Consider the following 10,370-nt stretch of genomic DNA (forward strand, 5'->3'; position numbering starts at 1 on the left):
AATTGATCAGAAACACAGTGTAGACATTGTTAATGTTGTAAATGACTATTGTAGCTGGAAACGGCAGATATTCTTTTTAATGGAAAATCTACAAAGGCTTACAGAGGCCCATTATCAGCAACCATCACTCCTGTGTTTCAATGGTACGTTGTGTTAGCTAATCCAAGTTTATCATTTTAAAAGGGTAATGCATCATTAGAAAACCCTTTTGCAATTAGCACAGATAAACTGTTGTGCTAATTAAAGAAGCAATAAAACTGGCCTTTAGACTAGTTGAGTATCTGGAGCGTCAGCATTTGTGGGTTCGATTACAGGTTCAAAATGTCCAGAAGCAAAGACCTTTCTTCTGAAACTCGTCAGTCTATTCTTGTTCTCAGAAATGGTTATTCCATGCGAGTAGTACACAGCTTTGTACGAGAAAGTGACGCCATCGACAAGCGCCCGCTGTCTTGTGGAAGGAAGACCCATATGTTCTCATCTACCTGTGCTGCTACAGTGAGATTCAAGTGAGTGTTTTGGACACAGTTGTCACAGTATTTTATTTACCGATAACCAGACATTGTTTTTATTAGACTCTTAAATTTGATGGTACGTTATTTAAAAAAAAAAAGTATCTGTTCAACAAACGCAAAATAACGCTTGGTAATTGGACACAACTTTTTGTGGTACCTTTTAACTAGCCAAGTCAGTTAAGAACAAATTATTATTTTACAATGACGGCCAAACCCTCCCCTAACCCGGACGATGCTGGGCCAATTACAAATGTCAGAAATTATAGAGATGTAATTTGGAAAGTGACAAAATAACATACACTACAACTCAGTTATCTGGCACACGTTTGCATCAACACAATTTTACAGTATTGTCGCATACAATGGAGTCTACAGTGACGGGTGTGTCGGAGGAAAATACCTCAAACACAACAGTCACTTCTACCACGGACAACGAGTTGAAAGAAACTTGTAAATGTAAGAGCAAACAGAACGACGAACCAGAGAAAAGTATTAGTTTAAAGAGACGGCGAGGAGTGGGTGGGAAGAAACAACTCCGTCGGGGAGAGCGATACATTCCTCCCCCTCAAAAACGCAACCCCGGGGTGAGCTTCAGCAAAGATAATTTTGATGTAACTACTTACTATTTTGAAGGAGGTCTACGCAAAGTGCACTCACTACTTCGACTTCAAAACGTATTGCAAGGGACGCTGGATTGTGAAAAGTCTTGAGATTTTCAGCAGTGAATTCCCGAGCTGAGCCTTTGGAGTACTACATTAGGGCATCCGACTCAACGAGACACCAGTGGATGACCTCTCCATAAACTCAGGGTAAATTCTAGTCTGATGAATCATGCTGTAATATAAAATGTGGTATATACAGCCTTAAACTAATGCCTGCAAAATCATGTAAATGTTCCTAACAAGTCAGAATGTTGAAAAAAAAAAAAAAAAACATTTAAACTTACTGTAGCAGTTTGTCATTTGGCTGCTAGAAATTTGAGCAGTATCCACAGGAAACTATTGTTTACCCGACTTTTTAAAGTTGCAATGGTTCGGTATGGCACCAAGGTAAAGTTAGTTGCCATGACAATGAAAATAGTATATTCTGAATCAGGGGAGGATGGAGAACAATCAACACTTTTTAGTGTAATGTGTCTTTTCTATTCGATTGTCAAATTTTGCAGGCATTAGTTTCATGCTGTATATACCCATTAATTGTGTATTACAGCCTGATTGAACTTACCAAGTCTGATTAATCTGTCTCCTCCCTGTCAATGAATATGTTGGCTTGAATCAGATACAGCAGCCAAACCTTTGATCCTATGTTTTTTGAGTCTGCAGAAAAAATATTGTCCCAGACTGTTGTCTTTTTCCCCTCAGAACAATGACTTCCTAAGGAAGACAGTGCATCGCCGTGAGCCACCTGTAGTCGGATGGCCCCTGGAGATTTTGGAAGATAATGGGGAGGTGTTGGTAGTTGACAAGCCAGCCTCGATGCCAGTCCATCCTTGCGGGCACTTCCATCACAACATGGTCAACTTCATCCTGGGAAAGGAACGGGGCATATGTGGCCTTTATACTGTGCACCGGTTGGATTGCCTCACGTCTGGGGTGCTCCTCTTCGCCCGCACTTTGGAAGTGTCCCAAAAACTGGACGTGTTGGTGCGTGAAAGACAGGTTGGACATCCTCAGTCTACCTTATGTTAGTGCAGTTTGCACCTTTCAATCGAAAAGGGACATTCGGAGTCATATAAACTGCTAAGACATATTTTATTCACTTATCCTGGAAATCTGGTTACCAGTGTGGATTGAATGGGCCCTCAAGTATAATCTCTCTCTGACTGAACATAAAATACACTTTGTCAAAGTTTGATATTAGTCACTGATACAGTATGTAATCTTCTACATCTGGAGGAGTACGTCTGTCGAGTGGAGGGGGAGTTCCCAGAGGGCGAGATCATCTGTGAGGAGCCTGTCCTGGTGGTCTCCTTCAAGGTGGGACTGAACAGGGTGCTTCCTAAAGGCAAGGAATGCCGCACAGTCTTCCAAAGACTCAGCTGGAACGGCCACTCCAGTGTAGTGCGATGACTCCCTCTCACTGGACGCAGTCACCAGATCCGTGTCCACCTCCAGTTCCTGGGCTACCCCATCCTCAACGACCCCCATCTACGGCTCTTCTGCTTGGGGTCTCGACAGGGCGAAGGGTGGGCATGAGCGATGACGACCTTCTCAAAGCGATTCTGGAGGAACATCGCTTGAAGACGAGTCTTCATCTCCTAGACATCCCAGATGACCGAATCGGACAGGTGAGCAATGCGCAGTCTGACGTCTATGGCAAAGATGCTCAGACACCTCAGCCAGAGCTGTTGCCATAGGTTTGCAATTCTGTTTTAAGTGACTGTAAACTGAGTGATGTAGAACAGAGTGCAAATCAGTTCCACAGCAGTCCAGCCACACCTGTTGCGTTACCCAGACCATCTGACGAAAATGGGGATCAAAGTCCACAGAATCTTCTCACTCAGCTTCTTCAAACACGAGATACACTCACTGCATAGAGGGTAAGATTGTACGTCCAGACCCCACTTAGAAGGAGCTCATGTACCTCCATGCATTGCGCTATGAAGGACCATACTTTGAATATTTAACTCGCCTACCTGACTGGGCCACGGATGACTGGAAGAAGGCACTACAATGATACTGTGCAACAGAAGTACAGATAGTGTACTATACAAAGAGTCTAGAACATGTGACCAATAGGATGCAAAGCTTCACAATAGTTTAGTTGAAGTGACAGTTTTGGACATCGGACTTTTGGTGAACCAAGTTCTGTTGTTAAAGGCCCAGTGCAGTGACATTTTTTTTTTCCCTCTGTTTTATAACATATTGTACAACAGCTGATGAAACTAACACTGTAAGCATGTAAAAATATAATTAAATTGTATCTTCATGACCTCGACTAAAACAAACCATTCAGGAATAATATAAAAAAAAATTCTCCCCTTCCACCATGTGAAAATGAATATGCACTTTATTTCAAGTTTTAAAGGGGCAGTGCATTCAAACTTAATTTTCCTATTTTTATTATTATTCATATTTCCATGCTGTGGTTGAAATAACACTCTGAAATTTGGGTTTGGGAAACCCTGCTCTAGAGCAAGGCTATTAAACTATATTCTTACGGGGCCAGATTTGAGAGGTTATTTACTGGGTGGCCAGATGTTTTCTATATGGGATTACTCTTCCTAAAACCAGTATTAAAAAAAACTATGCACAAACCCAACTTTACAAAGCACTTTTATTCTAATTAAATGTTGCTAAAAGTTCATTTAAAATCAGCTTAATTCAATGCATCTAATTGTTTAAATAATAGAACACATTTGTACTAAACACACAGTTGACCTGCATCACATTAATTCATATCTACTTTTCTGTTCGTTTTTTACATACATCTTTTGTTTTTAGTTACACATAGGAAACCTTTTATGCATAGCACATCTCAGTTAACCAGCATCACATTCTGTTCTATTTTCTATTTCTGATATATGCCATGCATAAAATGTGTCTTTTGTTTTATTTTTACACATAGGAAACCTTATATTCATATCTGTAACCAGCATCACATTCTGTACGATTTCCTATTTCTTTATTATTTCATTATTTTCTGTCTTGTTTTATTTTTACACATAGGAAACAGAAAATAATGAAATAATAAAGAAATAGGAAATCGTACAGAATGTGATGCTGGTTACAGATATGCATATAAGGTTTCCTATGTGTAAAAATAAAACAAAAGACACATTTTATGCATGGCATATATCAGTTGACTAGGTTTTGTGGAGAAGTCTCTCTCCCCTGCATCAATAGAGAATATGTCCCTATAACAAACTGTACCACCTCTGTGAGGCTTCACCGCATCAAATGTCGTTGCAAAGTTAGCTTTCAATTTATCTAAAATCTCCGACATCACGGGAGTAATCTGTACTGGTGATCACTGAATATAAACTCAGCAAAAAAAGAAACGTCCTCTCACTGTCAACTGCGGTTATTTTCATCAGACTTAACATGTGTAAATATTTGTATGAACATAAGATTCAACAACTGAGACATAAACTGAACAAGTTCCACAGACATGTGACTAACAGAAATGGAATAATGTGTCCCTGAACAAAGGGGGGGTCAAAATCAGAAGTAACAGTCAGTATCTGGTGTGGCCACCAGCTGAATTAAGTACTGCAGTGCATCTCCTCCTCATGCGCTGCACCAGATTTGCCAGTTTTTGCTGTGAGATGTTACCCCACTCTTCCACCAAGGCACCTGCAAGTTCCCAGACATTTCTGGGGGGAATGGCCCTAGCCTTCACCCTCCGATCCAACAGGTCCCAGACATGGCCACGGGATTGAGATCTGGGCTCTTCGATGGCCATGGCAGAACACTGACATTCCTGTCTTGCAGGAAATCATGCACAGAACGAGCAGTATGACTGGTGGCATTGTCATGCTGGAGGGTCATGTCAGGATGAGCCTGCAGGAAGGGTACCAAATGAGGGAGGAGGATGTCTTCCCTGTAACGCACAGCGTTGAGATTGCCTGCAATGACAACAAGCTCAGTCCGATGATGCTGTGACACACCGCCCCAGATCATGATGGACCCTCCACCTCCAAATGGATCCCGCTCCAGAGTACAGGCCTCGGTGTAATGCTCATTCCTTCGACGATAAACACGAATCCGACCATCACCCCTGCTGAGACAAAACCGAAGAGCACTTTTTGCCAGTCCTGTCTGGTCCAGCGATGGTGGGTTTGTGCCCATAGGCAACGTTGTTGCCGGTGATGTCTGGTGAGGACCTGCCTTACAACAGGCCTACAAGCCCTCAGTCCAGCCTCTCTCAGCCTATTGCGGACAGTCTGAGCACTGATGGAGGGATTGTGCGTTCCTTGTGTAACTAGGGCAGTTGTTGCCATCCTGTCCCGCAGGTGTGATGTTCGGATGTACCGATCCTGTGCAGGTGTTGTTACACGTGGTCTGCCACTGCGAGGACGATCAGCTATCCGTCCTGTCTCCATGTAGTACTGTCTTAGGCGTCTCACAGTATGGACATTGCAATTTTTTGCCCTGGCCACATCTGCAGTCCTCATGCCTCCTTGCAGCATGCCTAAGGCACGTTCACGCAGATGAGCAGGGACCCTGGGCATCTTTCTTTTGGTGTTTTTCAGAGTCTGTAGAAAGGCCTCTGTCCTAAGTTTTCATAACTGTGACCTTAATTGCCTACCGTCTGTAAGCTTTTAGTGTCTTAATGACCGTTCCACAGGTGCATGTTCATTAATTGTTTATGGGTCATTGAACAAGCATGGGAAACGGTGTTTAAACCCTTTACAATGACGATCTGTGAAGGTATTTGGATTTTTATGAATTATCTTTGAAAGACCGGGTCCTGAAAAAAGGACTTTCTTTTTTTTTTTTGCTGAGTTTAGTTGCGCGGTATAGCATTTTTACCCCCAAGCCATAAGATTCCTGAACAGGGAATCAAATGGCTTCCCGGACTATTTGCATTGTGTGCCCCCCCCCCAACCCCTCTTTTTACGCTGCTGCTACTCTCTGTTTATCATATATGCATAGTCACTTTAACTATACATTCATGTACATACTACCTCAATTGGGCCGAACAACCAGTGCTCCCGCACATTGGCTATCTGCTTTGTGTCCCACCCACCACCCGCCAACCCCTCTTTTACGCTACTGCTACTCTCTGTTCATCATATATGAATAGTCACTTTAACCATATCTACATGTACATACTACCTCAATCTGCCTGACTAACCGGTGTCTGTATGTAGCCTCGCTACTTTTATAGCTTCGCAACTGTATATAGCCTGTCTTTTTACTGTTGTTTTATTTCTTTACCTACCTATTTTTCACCTAATACCTTTTTTGCACTATTGGTTAGAGCCTGTAAGTAAGCATTTCACGGTAAGGTCTACACCTGTTGTATTCCACGCACGTGACAAATAAACTTTGATTTGAAATGGAGAGTTTTTTTGTTTGGCCTCAAATTAGAGGAGAAAATATTTTTATTTTGTAAGTGTTAATCGTTTTATCCCTCCCATGTGGCCCCACATTAAGTCCATTCAATTGATTTGTAGATATCACAAAAAAACAAAAATCTATCTGTTGGCATTCTTGTGGTGGCAATCACTGAGAAAAGCAACTATCTCCACCCTAAGCTCACATAGGCAGCTCTCTTGAGAGCATGATTACCCTTGCTTAGCCATCGAAAATCATTATGTAAAAGTAGATCACGATGCTCAGCAGACTACAAAACAAGCAATGTTGCAGGCTAGATGTTGTTCGGATAAAGTTTGATGTCCATAACTGAGTCGATGGTGTTTTTTTTTTTTAACTCACCGCCGAGTTAATAAGTGCAAAGCATGCTCTGGTGTATCAGGCAGTGCAGTGATCTCATCTGCAGTGAAAGAGCCTTATTCTAAAATTGATAAAATATTTGTTTTCCTTTATCAATCTACAAACAATACCTCATAATGACAAAGTGAAAACAGGTTTTTAGAAATGTTATTAATTTTATAAAAAATAAACAAATACCTAATTTACGTAAGTATTCAGACCCTATGCTATGAGATTCAATTGAGCTCAGGTGCATCCTGTTTCCATCGATCATCCTTGAGAGGTTTCTGTAACTTGATTGGAGTTCACCTGTGGTAAATTCAATTGATTGGACATGATTTGGAAAGGCACACACCTGTCTATATAAGGTCCTACAGTTGGCAGTCCATGTCAGAGCAAAAACCAAGCCATGAGGTCAAAGGAATTGTCTGGAGAGCTCAGAGACAGGATTTAGTTAAGGCATAGATCTGGGGAAGGGTACCAAAAAATGTCTGCAGCATTGAAGGTCCCCAAGAATACAGTGGCCTCCATCATTCTTAAATGGAAGAAGTTTGGAACCACCAAGACTCTTCCTGGAGCTGGCAGCACAGGCCAAACTGAGCCATCGGAGGAGAAGGGCCTTGGTCAGGGAGGTGACCAAGAACCAAATGGTCACTGACAGAGCTCCAGAGTTCCTCTGTGGAGATGGGAGAACCTTCTAGAAGGACAACCATCTCTGCAGCACTCCAACAATCAGGCCTTTATCGTAGACTGGCCAGATGGAAGCCACTTCTAAGTAAAAGGCACATGACTGCCCGCTTGGAGTTTGCCAAAAGGCACCTAAAAGACTCTTAGACAATGAGAAACAATATTCTCTGGTCTGCTGAAACCAAGATTGAACTCTTTGGCCTGAATGCCAATCATCACATCTGCAGGAAACCTGGCACCATCCCTACAGTGAAGCATGGTGGTGGCAGCATCATGCTGTGGGGTGGCAGGTAGCCTAGTGGTTAGAGCGTTGAGCCATTAACCGAAAGGTTGCTAGATCGAATCCTTAAGCTGACAAGGTATAAATCTGTCGTTCTGCCCCTGAACAAGGCACTAATAATGGTCAAATTATTAGTCTTTAATAATAAAGACTAATAATTAATATCAAAGACTTGTTCTTATTCTGTCGGTCTCGATAGTCTAAAAGTTAACCACGTGGTGTAGTTCACTTTCAGTAGAGGAATTGGATGGTAAAACCTATTGGCCAACTCACTAACGGAGTGGAGGCCTGGTCTAAAGAAAGTAAATCAGGGTGGGGGGTTTTATAGGTGACCCTAGAACAGGCTTGTCAAATGACGCCTGGTCCTGTCTGTGTCCCTGGGGGGCGTGCCGATGACTGAGTTAACCCACTGTTCCTAGGCCATCATTGTAAATAAGAATTTGTTCTTAACTGACTTGCCTAGTTAAACGAAGGTTTTTCCGCAACAGGACTTGGAGACTAGTCAGAATCAAGGGAAAGATGAACAGAGCAAAGTACAGAGGTCCTTGATGAAAACCTGCTCCAGAGCGCTCAGGACCTCAGAATGGGGCGAAGGTTCACCTTCCAAGAGGACAACAATCCTAAGCACACAGCCAAGACAACGCAGGAGTGGCTTCGGGACAAGTCTCGGAATGTCCTTGAGTGGCCCAGCAACAGCCCGGACTTGAACCCGATCAAACATCTCTGGAGAGATCTGAAAATAGCTGTGAAGCGACACTCCTCATCCAACCTGACAGAGCTTGAAAGGATCTGCAGAGAAGAATGGGAGAAACTCCCCAAAGACAGGTGTGCCGAGAATGTACCGTCATACCCTAAACTCGAGGCTGTAATCGCTGCCAAATTTGCTTCAAAAAAGTACTGAGTAAAGGGTCTGAATACTTTTGTACATTTTATTTATTTTGTTATATATTTGTAAAAATTTCTATTTTAGAGTAATGCTGTAATGTAACAAAATGTGGAACAAGTCAAGGGGTCTGAATACTTTCCGAATGCACTGTATAAAAATTTGTATCAACACGCCCACACGATCAGACAGCATTTCAATGGAAAAAGGAGGCTCGGGAAAGTAAATAATTAAAAATAAAATATATATTTATTATTTTCATTAAATAAACTCTGATTTGAGACATACAGTGATGATTTAAAAAGACTGCATTGGGGCTTTCAGTTTTCTCTGCTCTTAAAAAGCCTAAAGTTAAGTTCTTTCATTCCTTTCTCTAAGGCAAGTTATTTCAAAAGCTCATCCAAGATTTACGATCACAGAATCAGTTGTCAAAAGGAAATCCTTTTGGAACAGACAACTTAAAAATAACCCTGCTTGTAGGCACATTTGACAATTCTTGTTCAGGTCATTGCATCTAACCACAATCAACACTTCTTAATTAATACATAAATAAATGATTCTGGGTTGTATTCGATACACCACATTTTGGACCAAAAACACATCTCTGAAACCATTTTTGCCACAAATGTAAATTTTATCTCTTTCACACAAAACACATACATTTACATTTTCTTCATGGAAAAAAACGATGAAATAACACATATGGAATCATGTAGTAAGCAAAGAAGTGTTAAGCAAATCAACATATATTTTAAATTATTCAAAGTAGCCACCCTTTGCCTTGACAGCTTTGCATACTCTTGGCATTCTCTCAACCAGCTTCATAAGGAATGCTTTTCCAACAGTCTTGAAGGTGTTCCCACATATGCTGAGCACTTGTTGGCTGATTTTCCCTTCACTCTGCAGTCCAATTCATCCCAAACCATCTCAACTGGGTTGAGGTCTGGTGATTGTGGAGGCCAGGTCATCTGATGCAGCACTCCATCACTCTCCTTCTTGGTCAAATAGATCTTACACAGTCTGGAGGTGTGGTTTGGGTCATTGTCCTGCTCAAAACAAATGATAGTCCCACTAAGCGCAAACTAGATGGGATGGCGTATCGCTGCAGAATGCTGTGCCTTGAATTCAAAAAAAGTCACTGACAGTGTCACCAGCAAAGCACCATCACACCACCTCCTCCATCCTCCATGCACCTACAAGTCACTTCTTATTGGTGTCCTTTAGTAGTGGTTTCTTTGCCGCAATTTGACCACGAAGGCCTAATTCACGCAGTCTCCTCTAAAAAGTTGATGTTGATGGGTCTGTTACTTGAACTCTGAAGCTTTTATTTGGGCTGCAATCTGAGGTGCAATTAACTCTAATCAACTTATCCTCTACAACAGAGGTAACTCTGGGTCTTCCTTTCCTGTGGCGGTCCTCATGAGAGCCAATTTCATCATAGTGCTTGATGGTTTTTGTGACTACTTGAAGAAACTTTCAAAGTTCACATTTTCCGGATTGACTGACCTTCATGGGGCGACAGGGTAGCCCAGTGGTTAGAGCATCGGACTAGTAACCGAAAGGTTGCAAGATCGAATCCCCGAGCTGACAAGGTAAAAATCTGTTGTTCTGCCCCTGAACAAGGCAGT

At 42.0% G+C, this 10,370-nt stretch overlaps 1 long non-coding RNA gene across 1 annotated transcript; it reads left to right on the plus strand.

Moving 5' to 3' along the window:
• The first annotated feature begins 366 nt into the window (after positions 1-366).
• On the plus strand, positions 367-3,769 carry LOC115162643 (uncharacterized). The gene is made up of 2 exons (XR_003869602.1): positions 367-1,321; positions 1,874-3,769. It is a non-coding gene; the product is annotated as an uncharacterized LOC115162643 (long non-coding RNA).
• The last annotated feature ends 6,601 nt before the right edge of the window (positions 3,770-10,370 follow it).

Source organism: Salmo trutta, chromosome 25 (assembly GCF_901001165.1).
Source record: "Salmo trutta chromosome 25, fSalTru1.1, whole genome shotgun sequence".
In the NCBI taxonomy this organism is placed as follows: Eukaryota; Metazoa; Chordata; class Actinopteri; order Salmoniformes; family Salmonidae; genus Salmo; species Salmo trutta.